This window comes from Scophthalmus maximus, chromosome 9 (genome assembly GCF_022379125.1).
Source record: "Scophthalmus maximus strain ysfricsl-2021 chromosome 9, ASM2237912v1, whole genome shotgun sequence".
NCBI lineage: Eukaryota > Metazoa > Chordata > Actinopteri > Pleuronectiformes > Scophthalmidae > Scophthalmus > Scophthalmus maximus.
The window spans coordinates 20,067,912-20,089,734 of NC_061523.1; positions in this window are offsets into that span (position 1 = coordinate 20,067,912).

The window sequence follows — 21,823 nt, forward strand, 5'->3', positions numbered from 1 at the left end:
AACTGCCGCCATGCCTTTCACAATATTTAAATTGGGATCAAGAGATTTCCCCCTTATTTATTAAGCTATATTCCCGTGTGACAGACAGATGACGGCATGCTGAAGAACAAAGTGGTGGGTGGGAAACACCCTGTTCTAACAAAGGCTGTTTTTTATAAAAGATATAACACGTCAGTTTTCATCACATTATAAATGGGAATCGGTGCATATGTTATGTATCCACTAGAAACTACAAATCACAATATTAACTGTATTTGTATATTAGTTATTTGAATACATATAAAACAGAGTTACCTCTGCACAACAAATAATCAGTCAATCATTTTCTCCAATGCCAGATGTCCATTTATAAATATATATTTTGTTTGTTTGTGATACGGTGATTCAAGAAAGCATCAAGAGATCATTCACTGAAGTTTACTCTGTACACTTGATTTCTTATCCTTCGCCAAGACCACAGTGTTAATGCCAACTAGGGCTGCAATCCATTAATCTGTCGATTATTTTCCCGATGAATCGATTAGTTGTTTGGTCCATACAATGTCATAACATTTTGAAAAATGTCAATCTTGTTTCCCAAAACTCAAAGATGATGCATAGTTATGTCCACGCACCAGAGATATTTAGTTCACTGTCACAGAGGAGCAAAGAAACCAGAACATTTAAGAAGCTGAAATCAGAGATGTAAGACTTTATTTAAAAAAAACTACTTGAACCGATCAATCGATTATCAAAATAGTTGGCGATTAATTTAGTAATCGATTCATCAATTACATGTTGCAGCACCAAGCGCATGTTTAATGTTAAAAGTTCTTTCTGCAAGCTACTTCTGTGGTGGAATTAATCTGGCTGCTTCTGTTTCAGGCTACGAATATTTGTGCATGTGGGCTCACAGGGGCACTTGAACGTGAATGGGGAAGAAAAAAAAAAGTTCCGTCACATAACTAGAGGCCTGTGGCTCCTTCTTTTTTTTTCTAACCTTGAGGCCATTTGCAGGGCTTTTATTGTGTTTATGTGCAAGATGACAATACTGTGCTGTGGCATAAACTGTTTGTATGGCGGTCGGGGGGAACATCATAAACATAAAACACGAGATCAACAGTCAAAGGAAACTACTGGGGAATGAACGGGGGGGGGGGGGGGGGGGGGGGGGGGGGGGGGGGGGGGGGGGGGGGGAATCACATCTGATAGAGACGTCGTCAGTTAGGCACAGAGAGAGATGGAGAGAGATGGAGCGATGGATATACTGTACAGCCCCCGATGGCTATGGAAGAATGGGCCACTTAAGTCGCTGCAGACTGTCAATGTGAGGCCCCTGTTTTATCCGCAAATCCCGGCCATTATACGGCTAATGTCAGGCAATGCCTGTGACATCCCTGGTCTTTCTTTGACACGGTTCGCTTTGGCTTCTGTGTCGCTGGAATACACTCGGCTTCAGTGGAGGACAAGCGCGGGCGCTCGGCGCTCGGTGTCTTGTTGGAGGGGCATCTGGCTTTTCCGCTGCATTAGTGCGCTGTGCAGTGATAAATGTGACTCAGTCGTGTGTTGTTATCAACTCAAACCCTTTACCATTTTTGCAAATGGCTTGTTCTTGGCTAGATCAGAGTGCATTTTGCATTATAAGTGGCCTACAAATGACTTGGTGGCTGTAAAATTGAACGTCACAATTGCGAGAACTGACATTTTTCAGGCGTTACAGTCGGGCTGGGGCGATATGGCCTATAAATAATATCACAATATATTTTTGTTATATCGCGATACACAATATTTTTTTTTAAATCCCCTCTCAAGCACATCATAAAGGCACAATTTAACCCTTTGATGCAGACAATCACACCAGCATGATGATGCCAGTAGTCCCTGCAACCTATGTTTGTATTAAAACCCTCTTTAATCTTCTAGTCTTGTAGTAGAATGTAGCCGATGTAGATTTTTATCGATATGGCAAGAGGCGCTTTTGAAAATAAAGCCCAAATATTGCCTGACATTGATGCATCATACAAATAAAATTGCTTACCAATATGACATGGCTTACTGCATGTAAAAATAAGATATTTTGGATTGCCAATGTAAAAGTTGGCTATAAAAGTCCATGGTCCGATGACGTTATCATGCATCTCTCACTGACCATACATGCATTCTGCATTTTGCAATCCGCCCGTCACATTGTGTCAGTGTTTTATTGTCAAGTCGCGACAGAAATAGACAACAGAGAGCGGGGATTAGCGGCGACCATACGTGGCCATTACCGAAGAGACGCGCAAGCACACACACGAAGAGCCGCATGCGTGACAGCTCTAAGCTTTTGTTGTGTTTTGTCTGACAGCGGCGGTAAGGTAGCAATTGAGAGATTAGCTCCAAGGTGCTATCATGGCACTCCTTTGTTTGGCCTCTCCCTCATTGGTCACACGGATCTGCCACTAGAATGTGTGGGAAGGAGTTTTTGTTGCGTCGGTTCATTGGAATTGGTCCCCCCCCCAAAAAAACCAACGACCCCGGTCCGAACGTGGCATCCACGGCGAAGACGACGCACAATATGATCGTTTCATCACAGACGAGTATCGTGCCTGTGATTTTTCAAACAACAGCATCGTAGAGTCGGACAGCAACCGTATCTCGCGTCATTCGGGTTGGACAGGACTCGCGCAACGCAGACGTGGACCTGGCCCTTTTTATCCCCGTCGTGCCGACACCGAGTCAACAGAATCACTTCTTATGTGGTTATGGGCTGGAGACAGGGGGAGATATTTCTCTCAGACCCTGTGTGTTTGCCCCTTAATCCCCGAGAAGAAGTTCACAAGCACGGGGAAAGCACCGGAAGATTTGACTATGCCTCCCAAACCTTGCTCACTCTGCATCTCCCCTGTGTTCACGCAGTCACACGGTGCTGGGGTCGTTCCTGGGAATGTTTATGACGGGGGTTTGTGTGTGTGTGTGTGTGTGTGTGTGTGTGTGTGTGTGTGTGTGTGTGCGTGCACATTCGTGTGTGAGAATATGTTTGGCATGAAATTGCCGGTTGTCTTCCTTTGTGGATCCATCTACAATAGTCTGTACACAAAACAATAGGAATGTAATAAAATAGTATGTAATAATAAAATGTCATCAATTCCATGGAGTATAACATACGTCGGGTCTTTAGCTGATGTATATAACATTATGGCGATGCGAATTTGGAACGGTCATCACACAGTTTCTGTGCTGTAAAAAGAAACCTGGTAGGTCAGGAATATGAATACATTGAAACTCTGTCCTGCATTATAAGTAATAAATTGACTTTTTTGAATTGTGTATTTGAAACATACTAAAATCGGAGTAACGTCGCCTCATGCAAATCATTGCAGCTGCACTTTGGACCAATCGCAGACATTTTTGTACTGTTGGATTGAATGAAGACACAAATGTCTTTCTCTAAATCAGCGGCCGACAGAAATGGTATTAATACTACTACTTCTACTACTATTACTGCTACCCTAATTATAATAACAATCTTAGCATCAACAACAGCAACAACCATTATAATATCAAACAGTACAAACAGGATTGATAGTTGTAGTGTTACCATGTAGTCTATGGTACAGTTTGTGATGCCATAAGAACCAACAGGCCAAAAGCGTATTTGCCTGAATGCAGCTGTATAATATTCTTCAGTTACATGTTCATGTGTCTGGTCAATTATTTTGCTCTTCTCATTTTCAGTTGGTTTGGATGAAGTGACACCGAAGTGTCTCGGATAACAATAATTAATAGTGAACTTCTTTCTAAAAATGTTTTCACACTTGTGTGTGGCCCTGATTAAAATTCCGTCTCTGATGACTGTTATTAGAATATATCTCTACAATATTTCCATACATTTCTGTCATGCTTGATGTTCAGCAATCTTCCACTGTTGCTTCAAATGAGTTCCCGAAGGTTGTGGTGCAGGTCGAGGACAACCTAAATGAGTGTGCGTCGTTGAGCCTTGTTAAACTGCCACGGTAAAGTACAGCATTCTGTTTTTCTCCTCCTTCCTCCCGAACAACTCACCGTTGTCCAAAGATGAGACTCCTAAATCACGGTTCCCTGGCCGGCTGCCAGGCCACAAAAGGATCGGGCCCGATCCCAAAAAAAGGCACACTTATAAAGTTGAAACACTTTTCTTTGGCTGGTAATTGTGGTGAAAATAAAAAATAGAAGACCTGAAATGATCCATTATAGTTGCCTGGGCCCATTACTCATCCGCAAGCATCCCACAGATTTCAATTATACATTGGCAGGCGGGATAACGTGAGCAACGGTGAATCTACATCTAAGTATATTTTTAAGTATACAGCTGGCTCTATGGTGAAATATACGGAATGATAAAGAGTGATTCAATTATTTCACAGTCATTTGAACTGCCTTTAAAAGGGGGTTTGCATAAATAGCAAAAAGGCACTAAACACCAGGAAATTAATAATCTATACGTAAGAGATGAAACGTTATTGGTCCCTAGGGGATATTCATGTTACATGAAATGTTTATGAAATACATAGCAGTGTAAAATATGTGCAATACAATATAATATTTATCTGTGTGCGTGAAAGTAAATGTAAAAGGAAACTATACACTATACACATACAATATGAAATGATATGTTTTTTTCAAAAATAATGTTGTGTAATTCAGTACAAGTGGTATACGTCTATAAACATTAGGAATTTTTTCCAGTTTCAAGGAAACTATAAAGAACTTGTAGGATGTTTTTCTGCACAAATAATGGCCTCCATGCTCCGTTAAAGCCATTTGATTCACGCTACTTTTAAACAAAACAATGGAAGTCATCGCGGTGATTTTTCTCGACTTTCATTAGTTAAAATCCTGAATGCCTTTGGGAAGCAAGTTTTCAAGAAGGTTCACATTGTAAGGTCAACTCTGCTGCAAGGAAAACACACACACACACACACACACACACACACACACACACACACAGATTGAACTCCTGCATTGGATTTAACATCAAATATGTAATCCTAACACGGAGGTTTGGACACGGACAATATTCTCACAACCTCACACTGAGAGAGCCAACAGTTTCGCCGCCGCCGCTTCGCCGCAAAGTCTCGGCGTGGCCCCTCGTCCTCGCTGGAGTCGCTGCGTGCGTCGTGTTTGCCTATACTTCCCAAATCCCTCAGCGCAAACAGGAGCATGGCGCAGATTAGCTCAATATCATCCTTGGCACTAAATACACAAAAAGTTAAATGTCATCCTCGTCCCAGGGTATAGTCAAAATAAGAAAGTCAAGCTAGGGGCTACCGCGTTAGATTTAGATTTCATTTCAATAATGATCTGTCTTTCTATCGGTCTACACACACACACACACACACACACACACATATATATATATATATATATATATATATATATATATTTTCTTATTTATTATAACTGGGTGCATTCACTTTGGAAGAAGATTAAAACTAAAAGCCAAAAAAATAAAAAGGAAAAGTCAAAACGGATTCAAATCAATAATCTGGTGACTTCTTTGTGGATGGCATGGGAGTCTTGGAGAATAGGCAAATGACTGGGAATGTGAGCTAAAGCTAATAAGCAGGCCATCGCTAATCTCTTAGACAAACCCACTCTCTCCCTATGTGGCCTTCTTTCTTGCATTATGAATAATGTATATTTTGCCAGCACGCACACACTCGCACGCACACACACACACACACACACACACGCACGCACACACCCCAGTGTCTCTTTCGACTTGTGAGTTGCCGGTAGAGTTCAATCTGGTCTTCAAACACTTCTTATTTTTTCCGCCCCCTCCCCCCAACCTTATTGGTTTACTTTAATTAGTGCTATTGAAGACAGGGGGCAAATGAGGAGGGGTGATGGCGGCGGCGGCGGCGGTGGTGGTGGTGATGAGTATGTGGAGGAGGAGGAGGAGGGGGTGGGGTGGGTGGGGGGGGGGGGGGGGGGTGCTGGTGTAAATACTGAAAACAAACAAGAGAGCTGAATGGGAGGATGGTGGCGGGTGCAGTCCCGATGCCCCTGCGCAGACGGAAGGGGACACATGGTGTAAGCAAACACTCATAATTGCATTAGATTCCCCTGGCACATGGGTAATCTAGCCCCCCCGTCCCCCGTCCCAGAGCACAACGGGACACATCTTCTGCTCCTCTCACACTCTTTGTTGCTCTCTCTCTCTCCTTTTGACAAATTATTAATGTAAAACCCACAAAACGCCGCCGTTGATCATTCGGCAGACATGACAGAGCTCTAATTACCATTTAGAAAACGGAGATATGTAGTGTGCCAGTGAAGCGTGCGTGCTCGCAGAGTCACGCGTGTGTATTCGACTGCATGCTTCATTCTGTGTGTGTGTGTGTGTGTGTGTGTGTGTGTGCACATGTGCCCGGGTGGGCGTGCGTGCATCCCATTAAACAGTTGTCCTGTTTGATATTTCATTCCTCAGCCCACATGTCTTGAGAGTATGAGCAAACACATTTGCCTGAACGGGATGTTCCCTGAGCAAACGTGGGGGGAAATCTGGCCTTGATATGAATATCTGTGACAGGCAACGATAATTGGGACGGGACGTTTTCTTGCTCCTTATTGAGACGTCCAAGCATCCAGAAAAAAACGTATAAAGTGACATATGTGGCCGGATACATCCATCCCATCCGTCGTGGGGGGATGGAGCCAATCCCAGCTGACATTGGGCGAGGGGCGGGGTTCACCCTGGACAGGTCGCCAGCCTATCGCAGGGCCACAGAGACGGACAACCACTCACTCTCACATTCACACCTACGGTCAATTTAGAGTCTCCGATGAACCTGACCCCATCCCGCATGTCTCTGGACTGTGGGAGGAAGCCGGAGAACCCGGAGAGAACCCACGCATGCACGTGGGAGAACATGCAAACTCCACACAGAAAGGCCCTGGTTGGTTTGAACCGGGACTCGAACCCAGAACCGTCTTGCTGTGAGGCGAAGGCGCCAACCACGACACCAGCGTGCAGCCCCTGTGTGGCCGGCTGCTTTTTAATGCTTTTTTGTTGACTTCTTTCAGTCGCCCTGTTCACTTCAGAGAAGCGTCTGCTGGAGCTGTAAAAGCAGCAGAACTCCACTAGGTGGCGGTGTGATATCCACAATAACCAAGAGCCACACAACTCCAAGCTAATACTGTCAAATCTTTTTTAAAACATTGGTTTGCTTCTGCAAATAGGCAGAACTTTTTTCCCCTTTTTCCTTTTAAAGAGTCAGCGCGACGAAAAAGGGACCAGATTGCCGCGTTTGCCCGCGTGCGGCGTGCTAATCAAAACTGTGCTCGGTCTTTTATTCGAGCGCTTATGTCCCCTACTTTTTTTGACAGAGCTCCGGCTTTGCGGCGACAGCTTCGGGAGTGCTCGTCCTGCAGTTTCCGGCGCCGCTCTCGATCAGACGAGTGGAGGTAACGACAGAACCCCGCACAAGTGTTCAGCTGCAAATCCGAAATGACAAACATTACACACGAGGCAAAACGACGAACGACGACGACAAAAAAAAAAAAAAAAAGGGAAAAGGGGGGAAGGATTCGAACTGTCAGAGCCGCGCAGCGCCGCGACAATCGGGAAATAACTCGCGTCCCTGCGCAATGAACCCCCCCTTCGGTGTGATGGAGAACGCTCAGAGGATTCAGCATGCGTGAGTGGAACTGCTGCCAGGGAGGCCGCGTCGGGCCGCCATAAAAGAAAAAGGGGCAATCGGGGGAAAAAAGTCTCAGGCCTCCGGTGGTATTCGGCGGATATATGAGGGCTTTGAGGGGAAAGCCACGGTGCCAGAGGGTTTAAAATTTGTGTGGCCCCGGGGCCCCGTTGTAACAGAAAATAAACAATGCTTGCCAGTGATTAGGACTTTATTAAGGCACACTAAGACGCCCCCGACCAAGATCGGGTTCTCTGTTTGACAAGTGGGCGCAGCAGCAGGGCCGGCTGAGGCCTTTGATCACCGGTCGACGGCGAACGCACTCGTCCCCAATAGCGGTCTCCACGAGGAGGATGGTTTCAACCTCGTGCCGCGTATTCCTTTTTTTTTTTCCTCTTCCTTTCACTCGTGACAAACGACGCGACGTTGAGGACGAGACGACTCCATCAGCGCCGCCTGCGCTGTCGAGCGCCGCGGTGCACACAATTAGCTGCCGTTGACCGCTCCCCCCCCCCCCCCCGTCCAATCGCCGCCACTCGGATTAAGAGCCACTACCGGGTCAACAAAAAATAAATAAATAAATAAAAAAAAATGCCCCGGCCTCTAATGACTGACAAACAAACAAGCCCGAGGGAGAAGACAGGGGGAGAGGGCAGCGGGAACACCCACCGAGTTGCTTTCAAAGCAATATCCTCTAAGCCCCGGACACCCCGACGGAGTCTGTCATGTCTAACCTGGCTCCTCACCTGTTTGGAAGCAGCCAAACAGCCCGGGGTAATCCCTCGTCCCTGGGGCACGGGAGGCAGATTTACCCGCCCCGGAGCTCTGTCCTGCCCCGACAAGTCAGTGTACTGCAGGGGGGAGTTGGAACACCCACAGCCAAAGCTCAGCTACAGATGTTGAAGAAAAAAAAAAAAAAGCACATTGCAGGCAGCAAACAGCAAAGTGCTGCAAGGTGGAAGGGATGTAGAACTTTGCAAACTCAGATTGGTGACTAGAGAAAGGCTGTTTTTTACGTGCAAAGCGAACGGTATCAAGAGTAGAAATCGTGGATCTCTGCATGCAACCACTACTTTTCCCGCGCAACACGCGTAGTTATTGGCCAAATGCAGCATGAGTTCGAGGGTGGCGCGGTCGGTGTGAGAGGGAAATATGGCTGCGAGGAGAAGTCGATAGATTTCATCTGCCTGTGCGTGTTCACGTCAAAGCGCAGCGGCAGAGGGATCAGCACTCCGAGCACTAATTGGGCCTTTTTTTCTTTTCAAGGAGAGACTGAACTGTGTTGCGTAATGATCGGCTGCGGTTGTTTCGCTCCCCGAGACGCGTGAAATATCGGGAGGACGCATAGACGGAGACGTTCTTTTGTCCCGATCTGGTTTCTGAGCTGAAATCTGCAGTTCTGCAGACATGGTGTTCTACAAATCCGACGACAGGAATGCGGAGAAACACCTTGTTAGTTCTAATTCACTCTGTGATGATGAGTTGCGTTTGTCTCGCAGTGGGGTCGTATCTCCACTTGGGGGCGCAATGTTTCCCCGAATCGCTTGGCACAGCCCGAGTTTGAGAGACAAAACTGAGGCAGAGCTGAAAAGTCCCAGCCGACTGGGGCAGATCACACGATGAGGCTTTTTTTCATTTTCAAGTGTCAAACTGATGTCCAGGGTATTAAACTGCATCTTGTAATTTCATTATACATTATACATTTCTTATACAATTTTACTGACAATTATGTGAGCATGTGCAGTATATCAGACTGTTTTATTTCGCTTCGATGATGGATAAATAGCATTTTCACAGATCAGATCAAATGAAGAAATAGCATGTATTGCTGATTTTTTGTATATTTTCAAAATTAGATTTTACACAGTTTTACGCGTAGGGTAGCTGAGTTGAAAAAAATTGCTATGCTATGTGTCTAACCACTTCCATTGTTTTTGCATTTCAGTGGATGATAAGAATTATGGATATACGGTTATAGACGTGTGTGGAATAAAGCCTTAATGTAAATCCCCGCCTCGGAATTGCGGCGCTGCTCATCATCAGTTTGTTGTTGTGTGGATAATTAAAGTTTATCTTATGCTGCACAAACATCATTTATTTTACATATTCGGCTCGATGTGTTTCTATACCACATTACGCAGATCATACAATTTACAATATATACTTTGCAAAATAAAATAAAAGATCAAAATAAGTTAGATAGCAGAGCTTTAAACAGTTGTTTGGTTGTTGTTGTTTTTTTTTTTTTACAATTGTACCACAATTATTGCTTTAACATCAGCAGCCATTTTTTTTGCACCAACCAAAATGCTCATATGTTAAAAAAGAAATCTGAATTGATCTGGTTGTCGGTAAATTTGGATTGTTGTTGGGTTTTTTTGCAAAAGTGTAACATGTTTTTTGTCTCCACACTGTGTGTTATTATCGGCTCCAAATTAAATATTTTAGTTTTATATTTAAAGTTACTGTTAGTTTTGAAAATCAGATTTGCAAAAAAATGTTTCATTCCATGTTTATACTTCTTTTAGATTCAGTTACTATTTTCTAAATATGTTATCTCCGGTCATTTTTAATGTCAATGATTTCTGTCATATGTCATGCTTTTGAAAGAAATTGAAAATGGAAATCATTTCAGAAATGAAACGTGCAGGTCAGGAAATCGCTGGGTGAACACCAACTGTCAGGGCGCGATGGAATTGGCAGCCTCTCGGAGCCATTAGTCCTCCTCTTATCTGCCAACTGTAACCACATTAATCATGTGGCTGCTTCCAGCTTTTAAATATTATCCAAACCTCCATGTTCACAATTTGTGTTAATAGCGGGCCTGTGCTCAGATAAGACGAAAAAATTGAAACCGCATTAAATGGGCCCTGTTCAATTTGATACAGTAGAAGCTCTTCATCTTGATCAGCATGAAGAGATTGTGGGCTCCTCCACAATGTTTCATCTTTGACAAGCCTTTCTTGCGACCGCGTGTGTTTATTTGAGTCGCCGCGTGTGCATAAACACCGCCGGAGCATCATTTTAGCCGACGACAACTTTGGTTTGTTCTTATGCGTGATGTTTATTTCCTTTCCGAAAGACCCTGTCCTTGCTCCTCGGTTCATTTGGACATTTGGTTTGTTTTGATTCGAATCCCTAAAAATCCCCCTTTCATTCTGCTAGGAGTAAAACAACTTATTAACTTAAAAACAATAATTTCCCATGAGCATCCCCCTCGATGTCTTTTGCCAAGATATTTTCTCTCATCCACAATATTCCTCTTAATTAACAGAACAAAGATTCTGTGTCCTCCAAGCGCTCGGAGGACAAGTTTGAAGCCTCACATTCCTCCAAATGAAAAGGAGGAGTTTAAACTGGGATCGAAAACATATAAGTTTAATTAAAACACATTCACTTGCCAGCGATCTTCGATGGTGTAATATTTTGTGTGTATCTGCATCGGAGTGTTTGTTCTTTGTTTTGACCAATATGAGTGTACTGCATTATGTTCATGTGATAGGGATTGATCAATAAGACTAAGATTATTTTATACGCTCTTTGGCTATATTGAATATTTTCAAATTTCCTTTAGAAAGTGATTTTTGACAAATACCACTGAAGCAGAATTTAAGAAATCTCCATGAAAGCCACATAAATGAATTGTCTTGAAGGAAATGTGTTCCTGTGAATGTGATGAGATAACCTCACCTGTTTAATGGAATGAGAAAATAACAGATTCTTAATTCTAGTAAAGGAATTAATTTACACTGCCGTTTTACTATACTTTTACACTTTTTCAAACCTCCATATGAATAAAACTGTATTTAATTTTTTAAATTTTGGCCGCTATTCTAGTTTTTATTCTTCAGCTCACAGGTTAAGAACTCTGCACTATAATGTACATTTGAATACTTCACTCCATTGTAATTCTGCGTGTGCACGCAGTTCCAGTGAAAAGTATAAAGTTAAAGAAACCAGAGTGTAGTTTTCTGCAAAAATCTAATGGCTGCATGAAAAGGGAAAACGCTTTTGAAATTAATATTTCATGTTTTTAAATTGCAACAGAGGCAACATGTTTTTTTTAACCTGTACTAAAACTGAATTTTCCCTTATATTTAGAAAGAAAAATTAAGATATATTGGAAAATGTAACCGTCAAAGAACCTTCATCACATTGGTAGCGGACAACACAGTGAGCAATATCTGATATTCATCAATGAACGACCAGTAAGAGGATGGAATGTCACTTTAACCTCAGTTTACAGGCATATATCTCACCAACATAAATATTGAATCTAACTGTAACTAAAAACACTTTAAAACAAAGTAGACCAGCACTCGTGCTTTAGTTCCAACTCGAAGCAGGTTCGTGTCAGTCTCACAAAAGCTGTCTTGCCTAAGTTATGGACACAAGTGATTAATGTCTCTGCTGTCTGGTAAGGATGTGCGTAAAACATACTCAGCGGAAAACACGCCGTAAACTTTTAGAACATCAAGGTAAAGGTGCGAGGGGGAGCGCAGGGACATTTTCGATCTGCTTCACGGGATCCAGTTGCCCGCCGGACGAGTCCCCTGTCAAGTGGACGAGGTCTCAATGAAGTCCTACGACCTCGCAGCAGGTGTGTGGACACGCTTCTAAGAACGTGAGTTCATCTGCGGCAAGTTAAATGGAAATAATGGCATAATGTAGGCGTCGCCAACTGATAAGAGTAGATGCGAGAAGTACCGTGTGTTTGGGAAAATATGTCCTTGAGGAAATTTAATTCAGGAAAAAAAGAGGGAAGGGATTTTGCGCAGCAGATGGTTTTAAGAAAGTGTGTGTCAACTTTATTTGAGTTAAACCCCCCTTACTTACATGACTGGCCCGACAAAATTGCAGTCAAAATCACATAAGCACAGAGCTGAAAGTTGCTGGGTAACAACGACAATAAGCCGACAGTTGACAAACCTGAGCACATCTTTAAACACAATCGTCACAACTCTTTATTTAGTTTGCTTAGATAAAAAAAAAATATGTATATCAAGAAAACGGAACCATCCTTAAAGTGAGCTTCTGCACAAATTCAGGTGTCAATGGGCCTGCAGGGGACCTGGTTGATAACGGGGACGATTCACATGAAGTCGGTCTATTGCATGGAAAGTACTGCACTCCGTATGCTGCTTTGTGCGTATGTGTACATGCACACAGTGTTTGTACAAACAGAAGATTTGGTGCATGTTCATACAACACCAGCGGGGGTTTCCAATGATCTTTAACTGGTGCATGTGGTTACACGGAGAGGCAAGAGAGGATTAACTTTCAAAGGACGAAGTCGGAGTATTGTGTATAATTAGGATAATCTGACGGGGGGTTACAGTTGAAAATGAGTCTCTTCATTGTTCTTGTCGTCATGTGGAGGCGGCGTCTGAGTCAACAGACAACAACCCGATCAATTAAAATTCAAGTCAATCTTAAGCTGCAGTCATGAAACAGAGCAATCTAAAGATCTTTTAGATTTAAACACAGGCTCGCAGTCAGTACGTTTCAGGTAATTGATTGGATGACGGTGTGAATCAGAGTAAAGCATTCTACCTCTTTTAATTGCACTAAGAGATGGATAACAACTGACAGAAATATTTCAACATTTTATCATATGATGAGGTGTGTGCCCTTCACAAAGACACCTATTATGTTTCGGTCTGTCAGCCATTTTCTTTTAGGGTCTAAAACTGTGAACAGTATATCATATTACTATAGTGTTCAGGGACTGTAGCCTTCACTACACACGACATTCTTCTGCTTCCGACCACTAGCTGAACTGAAGTACAACATAAGATTTCAGTTTTTCCCGAACATATGCTACCATTGTTTTTCCATACGCAGGCTTATGTAGGGTATGTAGCGAAAGCAACGCTTCTTAGCGGTAGCTGCATGACAAAAGCAGGCTTGTAAGTTAGCCATTAGCTAACAAAGCCCAGACGCATTTGTTTTTTAAATCTACCAAATCATTGAATACTTTAGGCTACTCAATAGCTGTGTCCTGATTCAGGGGCCACCTCCTTCAGAGACTACATTTGAAGGCCGGTTGTGTCACAGTGGCGCGACTCGGCCGTCCCATTCCGAAGGGCTCCTTCAAACGTGCCGACGAGTGCTTCGTTCCATTCCCGAGCAATTAAGGATCCAACCCGTGGATCCTTCACAGCACCGACCTATCCCAGGATTCCTTGCTCGCCGGCGACACACTTTCGAACCGCGGCCAATTGTCACGCCGGAACACGCTGGTCACGTGACGGTCCGGCCGTAGACCAGACCGTCTCATTCCGGGTTCGCCCGCGTCAACCATGCGGTACGTCCTCCGAGGGAGGTGGCCCCCGAACGGAGACAGGGCTAATCTGCCGACACATACTCCACTGCCCCGTGATAAGAGTCATGGCTGTTTGGTGATTTGTGATATTTGTGATAATACACTCCTGCTGGCCATTTGCATCCCCGAGGGGCCTCGCCGCTGACGAAACATGGCGGTACACTGACAAATTCAACACTCGCTCACCTACTCACTCACTCGCTGCTATTTCAGCGTGTAAGAATATACAACTGTCACAGCGACACAGCCAGATAGCCCGGCGACTCAGCTGTTGATGGAGGGATCCCCGGGGCGGAAAGAAAAAATTGGGGCCGCCCGCCAACTCCAAAAAGGTGCGGAGACGGAGAGAAATAGCTGCGGCGCTCGTCCCGCATTACAGAGGCGTGTCAGCCGGCCGGGAGTGAGTGGGCGAAGGAGAGGCCTGCTCCCGGAGAGGGGACGAAGGAGAGCAGCCGCTGCTCGACGACAGGTAGAAGACACAGCTGACACAAACTGTCACCCGGCTCCCGGCGGGCCAAAGGATTTGCAGTCTGCCGTTTTGGCACAAGGCCGTGAGCTTGAATGGCAGAAGGAGGGCACCCGAGGAAAAAAAAAAACCCTGCAATGCTGAGAAGGGAAATAATATATGACTATGATTAAGTCAACTCAGGAGAATGTTAATGGCTATCGACATGTTCTTCACACTGTAAGCGATACAAATCCATACGCTCGTGGGGTTTTTCTTCCGTCAGCCGAAGCTATGCCAAAAAGAGGCCTAACTGCTCTGGACATGTGCCAAGTGTCATTTTCTTTTTTTCACGATACTATTTGTTCTTCTGGAGGAAAAGAAATATGTTGAAAAATATTTTGATGAATGAACAAGAAGGAACTTTTACCAAGAATTCATTTGAGCCATCGCCTGTACCACAATGCGCCGAACCGCGGCCTCGTCGGCAATTCTAGCGCACGCTCAAATAACACATACCGTTCCTTTTAAGATAAGACAAGATAAGATAGGATATACCTGTATTCGTCCCACAATGGGGAAATGTGGGTATTACAGCAGCAAAGTGGACAGAAGAGTATATAAAGAAATTTACAAAAAAGGGTTAGTATGTACAAAATGTAACAATAAAATAACATTAAATGAATAAAAAAAAGTATATAAATACTATATACAGAGCAGTAGCAATAGTGGCACATGGACACTAAATATAAATATTGCCCAGTTAGTTATTGCACTTTTCAAATTGCCATTGTAATGCTCTGCTGCACGGTGGATAATGAGCTGTGGGCTCAAGACCAAACCATTGTTGCTCTGCACATTTCAGTGTTTGTTTGGCAGCAGCTCGCCACTCTATCAGCGGGGGCACTTGATCAACTGTAGATCCCTCGGAGGAACAATAGCGTTGTTGAGCTAGCTCTCTTCTAGCCCCCCGGGGACCAGACACGACATTTTGCTCTCGGACCGACGTGACCCCTCCATGCCACTGACAAGAGATTCAATGACATGAGGGAGTCCGTGCAGGTATTGCAGACTTTTAAGGGATTTACATATTTTTTTCTCTCGCAAAATTGGATCATGTTGGATAACACTGTCCATCTATAGCCCTCTCAAAAATGTATGCATTACAAGATTATTCCTCAAATACTTTTTGTGTGTGTTCACATACTATATATACAGCATACTATCCATATTTAAATAGTCGTACGCCTTTGGCACATATTGCTGGAAAACGTCCACACTTTCACAGAGAGTTCAGAGGTCAGAGGTCAGCTACACAGCAGTCCCTTTTGGACTTTGACAGGATTCAAGAGTTCAACACTGGGGGAATTTCGGTCTGTTCGAACTTTGGAGCCCCCCCCCCCCCCCCCCCCCGGGTCGGAGATGGGGTCAAAATGAGCCTCTACAATTAAGTCCTACAAAATACGATTTACCCTAAAATCCATCTGTGGTCGGTCTGTCAGATGATTACATGGTTTCCCTGGATCCATAACTTTATCTTGATCATGTTACAGAGAGATGTGCTTGGTACACCATCATCACAGTGAAGTGCAGACATGAGGTGTTTTCTCGTGCGGCTGGATGAATTTGCAGAGGGATTCCATTAGGGTCTGTGGTCTGCAAAGTCAAAGAATGAAGAATAGACATCCCACCTGTGTGTGTGTGTGTGTGTGTGTTGACATGGACACATTTGCAGGCCTACATATCATTCTGTGCAAAGGCACGCACACGTGTCCACACAGGTGCACTTTAAATAACTTGGCCTGTCCTGAAGAAGTTACGCTAATTTATATTCCTGGTGCACTTTGGTTTACAATGTTTCAAATATATATATATTCTGGCACTGATAATGATTTGTATTCTTTATTACCTAGGGGCAAATAATCATTCAGATTGTCTTCGGCTCAGATGCGAACAGGTTGTTAAGATAGAGGAATGTGAACCAGACGTGAGTCTCCGTCTATAACTTTGTTCCAAAGCAGCCCAGGCGTCAACCCAGTGTAAATATGTTGGGTAGGTGTACAGGCAGCCAAAAATCCTTATAGCTCAGTGTCTATATAGGATGTGTGACTGCTGCTGCTGCGATAGTGTGAAGGAGAGAAGGGAGTGGAATCGTTCTAATCACCAAGTGCAATAAAAGTCAAGCAAAGACAAATCCAAGAAAAAGTTATGGCCACGCTGCTACAGAGTCTAAACAACAAATGTATTTCTGATCATTCAAAAAAGAAATATGTATTCGATGTGGTTTTTTTTTCTTTTCTTGGACATTCATTCCTCATACACTCTCAAAAATAACACCAGAGATTTGTTTTTTTTTCATTACGGGAAAAATTGTGGGCGGAAGAGTAGCAACAAGCGAAGTTTGTGTTCGTGGCGAAGTGTGTCGACGAAAAACGGGGAAATCCCGTCGGCCGGTGCCAGACGCACTACTAAGGAAATATTTGGCTCCTGCTGTGTGAAACAAAATGGCCTCCCCTTCTCCCCGCAGTAAATACAGAAAAGAAACCTCAAAACAAAACAGTCGAGAGGATAACCATTGATCCCCATCTAAGCCACGCTCAATCACACTTAAACGGGGCAGCTCTTCCTACCAGAGGAACCAGCGCAAACCTTTAAGTCGACGGCTAATGCCCGGTTTAGTCCTCTCTCTCTCTCTCTCTCTCTCTCTCTCGCTTTCTTTCCCTACTCAAAACTGCCTTGCTACAACTTAATACCAGACGAGCTCACGCTGGTTCGGCGGGGAGGTGCATACCGAGGCCCGGCTCCGCACACTCGGCCGTCGCCTCCAGCTTTTCCATTTTGTTGTCGCCATTCTTTGTCTCACCCCCTCCAATTTCTCTTTTGCGGGTCAGCGAACCCCGGGACAAAGTGTGTCTGCCCCACCTCCCGGTCCTCGGTTGCCAACGCCGAGACCACCACACAACACACAAAGTTGGAAGATGACATTTCCTCACCCTCGAGTACCCCCCCCCCCCCCAAGCACCCCCCCCTTACCCACCCTTTCGTCTCTCCCCTAATCCAATCAGCAAGGCCTGAGTTTTTCTAATATACTGGTGGTCTCATACTCTGACTTTATCCCTGCAGCTGTGCCGGACCGCTCATTGGCAAGATTAGGGCCTCTGCAGCTCCTCTGATCATGTATTTCAATATGAATGGGACCAATAAGGGGGTGGATTATGGCTTAGTTACTTTGGAAATCCAAGGCCCCCCTTTGATGCCCCCGGGTTTGAACGGCAATGGCAGAACTCCGCCTGGTCGGCATGGCGTGGCGGCGACGCCACCTGGCAGTCAAATGTTTGCTCATATGCGCTCATTAAACAACACCACACTGGCACTGTGGGTACTGACTGCAGGCCCGATGGCGAGCCGCGGCCGCGACCAGATGGCGCCGGCGCCAGTTTGCCAGGTGGGGTTCGTCTTGTGCGACGGCTCATGGACGGAGGATCGGGGGGGGGGGGGGGGGAGGTGCGGGGGGAAGAGGAGTGTGGACAGAGCATGTTGCCAACTAGGAAGAAGAGCAAATAATCACATTTCAAGTTACCTCCGCTGTCGCACGCGCAGACGCTTTTCTTTCTCCGTCTCGATCACTCTGTTCTCCTCTCCGTTGGGGCGACCAACGTGTAAGCGAGTCATGAACGGAAACACGCACTTAATGTAGAATAGCCAACAGGACATTGAAGGGAGGAACCACTTTATGCCCCCGCAGCATCACCTGCATGCGTAAGTGCAACTGCATTTGCCCCAGAAAACACTGGAAACACACTCTCACACACCGAGGCGTCCCGAGAGCGTCGGTCCCGCCATCGGGCCCTTGTGGGAGCTTTTTCATTAGTTACTGGGGGCCTGCGCCGTCTTCTCCGCCGGGCCCTCCTGCCCTCGCGTCTCGGGGCCCTTTGTGTGTGAAGTACCAGAGGTGATTAATATTTGTTTTCCCTCCTCTGTGGGAGAGGAAGATCCAGCTGATCCACCGTGACCCCTCCTTAATCCCAAGCGCGTCGACCCAGTCTCTATACTTCCTTTCCCTCTTCTGGGGGATTTTTTTTTGGTCGTTTTTTGTTTTCCCTCGGAGGGTGCACACTGCGTACTCTGACGTTTGTGTCGATCTCAAAGTTTAGATCTCAGAGCTGAGCCACGATGGCAAGTTTCTTGTTTCTACGAGGGGCAGTGAAATTTTATTACTTTCCCATCCCCTGTCCTGTGAAATCACACGTGTAAATATTGTTGTCAAGACAGGCGATGTTGAGTTTGACATTTGCATTTCAAAAGCTGCGAACACACCGGCCGGATGAGCGGATATCGCATCAAACTGCACATTTCTCTCACTGTCGGGTTCAAAATCAGACTTTTAAAAAAGTTTTTCGGGGGAAAAAAGGCCGCATTGGCCTCCGCATCGGTAACACGCTGCTTCCCAGGTAGTTTGCGCAGCTTCGACAGGTGAAGGAAGCATCCTACCTGGAGAAAAACCGGTAGGATATCCTGAATGAACTGGGCTGCGATGGCCCAGGTTGAGGAGTTTTGAGGCTTTGTCGAGGCCAGGGAGGGGGGTCTTGGAGGATTGAGTGGCTTGCGGGGTCTATTGAGGACTTGATCCTGTTGACAGATATACAGCTCCCTTTGTGACCACATGGCTGTGATGGAAATGGCAGGTGCAGTATGGGTAGCCGATGGAAGAAAAAAAAAAAATCCTTTCTAGCGTTGTGTTTCAGCGGTTGTAAAAACACAGCTGTTTTCGGCTTTCTGAAGCGGCTGTGAGCTCGGTTTCCAATTCTCTCTAGCTCCTTGTTGCCTTGTTGGCGTGGCCGCTAAACTCGCAAACACAGTCTTATGGTCTTATCTCTTTATAAGAGCTCCGGTTGGTAAAAATGTAAAGATCAGCATTAACGATCAACACCGTTGGATGAAAGCTCTTAGCAACTGGCTCAAAACTGGCGTCAGGGTAATTGATAGCAATGGGAAACTGCTTGTCTATTTAACACACATACACATTAACTCAAGATGACACAGTTCGAAGAGATCGGGCATTTCATGAAGATATACAAGTTATAGTTTTGACACAAATGGCTAAATAACTTATAGTATCTGTTTGACAAACGATATGATTATTTTATTTTTCAATAATGTAATCATATAAATCTAGGAATTCTAATTATTATACTTTATAAACTAATAATCCTATTTGTATATAATCAACAATAAACTATTCTATTCTTATACTTATTATTCATTTATAATTCTATTAGTAGAATTGATGTGTCTGAGGACTGAAAAACAAAAATGCTAGTTTTTAAAAATGTAATTTTATTTCATTCCTATTATCTGATATTATTTAATTAGACATTAAAGAGTTAAATTATGAATTAATAACTGGATAACTAGCAGGTTTATGCATGCAACAAACATAAAGTTCTGTTATGTTTTTATTTCCTTGACAATTTTGCTTTGTAATATATTACATTTTCCTCTGCTATTATTATTCTTGTTGATATTATTATTATACGATAATAGTTAATTAGTAGTAGTAGTAGTAGTACTATAGGTGGTCATTGAAATAGTTTCATTCAGACTATTATATTTCATTATATATCATTTAAAAAATAGTTCAAAAATGTTTTGTAAAATAAAAATGTGTCTAATGAGACAATATTGACATTTCAAACTGCTGTTATAATTGTAAGAGAAAAAAATAAAGGAACTGTAATTTGTAAGACTGAAGAATGACAAAAACGTTTTGTGTGTGTGTGTGTGTGGCATTGAGCTGTAATGTGTTAACTGTTTCCTGTTCCCGTCCCAGTAAAAATCTATAACAAATGTTTGGGAAAAAAAACCCCGTCGCTGCACGTGTGCACATTATAAACATTTGTTTAAAACCTTCTGACAAACTTTTTGCAAGTTTCCAGGTTTGGGGTCGACAGCACTGCTGCGCCTGACATGGTCCAGCCAGCTCTGTGTGGGAGTGTGTTCAGCGGGACCAGCAAAGCTTTTAGCTCTCTATGAAGTTGTCTAATGGGTGGCGCCAAGTGTCACAACTCCTCCACAAATTACTTTTCTCTGCTGCCAGTCTTTCACCCTCCCATTCTTTTTTTGCCCCGTTTCCTTCGTGTCAACACCCTCAGGCATTACCATCGCTGTGGACAAGCTATCAAACAGCTCAGTGCATTTCTATCAGATGCCGTACGTTTCATATTTCCTGAACTGTCAGGACTAATTGTTGGATACATTTGACAGTGGGGGGAACATGGGGCAATTTGTCAGACACACACAACACAACGTTATTCTGAGTTGTAGTTGGTCAGTTGCACTTGTTACGTTCCCTGCATTGTTTCTGCCGCCTGACAAAGATAAAGTCAAAATATACAGTAAAGAAAACCCAATAAAATGTGGGCAAAGAGCTAGAAAAACTGGTCAGAAAGAAATTACATGTTCAAAAACAAAGGTTAATAGAAATTATGTGCTTTTTACTTCTTTAATTAAGTAAAAATGGAAACCAGTTTTTGGCCAAAACGAATAAATCTTTAAAAAAAAGCTTAAACATGAGGGGAAAAACATTAATTTGAGGCAGAGTTGAAAATGTACAAGTATCTGATGTGATATTGGTGACATAGGATACAGTATATAAACTCCTATTGAGTGTCAGAGAAAAAAAAATGCTTCAAAATATCTCAGTTGTATTGAACAGGCCCTCGCCCTTGAAGATTTATGGCAAATGCCGCAGTAGAATAAGCCTAAAATCCTCATCGACCAACGTGACGGCATCACGGCGGCCGACGGGACCCGGAGGTATCGATATCTGCCGGTTGTGGATTCAGCATTGTGACACACACTTTGACGTCTGACAGACGCAACTGACTCCAGAGCCCTGATCCACGCCGCCGCCACCACGGTGTGTGTGTGTGTGTGTGTGTGTGTGTGTGTGTGTGTGTGTGCCGACACTTCTCACTCTCTGAACGTGAGGCCAATCGTACCTGCTCATCGCTGCAAAGGGGTTTAACTGATGAATGACACTGGTGGTGTGCTGCGCCTCACCGCGGGGCCATTTGTGGGGAGATAAGAGAGACTTCCTGGATTAGGGAGGTAGCTGAGGTACATCTCCAGAGAGCCTGTTTGTTTGGGTAAGACATCTCCTTCATTAGGGCAGAACTGTGGGAGGCTGGGAAGCCCAACCTGTCTCCAAGATAGCGCGGGACCGCTGCCAAAATGTACTTAACCAGGCTGAAAATGCAACCCACTTACCCTCGATGCCTCCAATATATTATCATATACCGTGCATCAGACACAATGCGCAGTTTGAGATATGACTATTGAGCAGACGCACAACTGAGTTCATAATATATCACATACCGCATTTCGCACAGTGTCAAACTACAACGT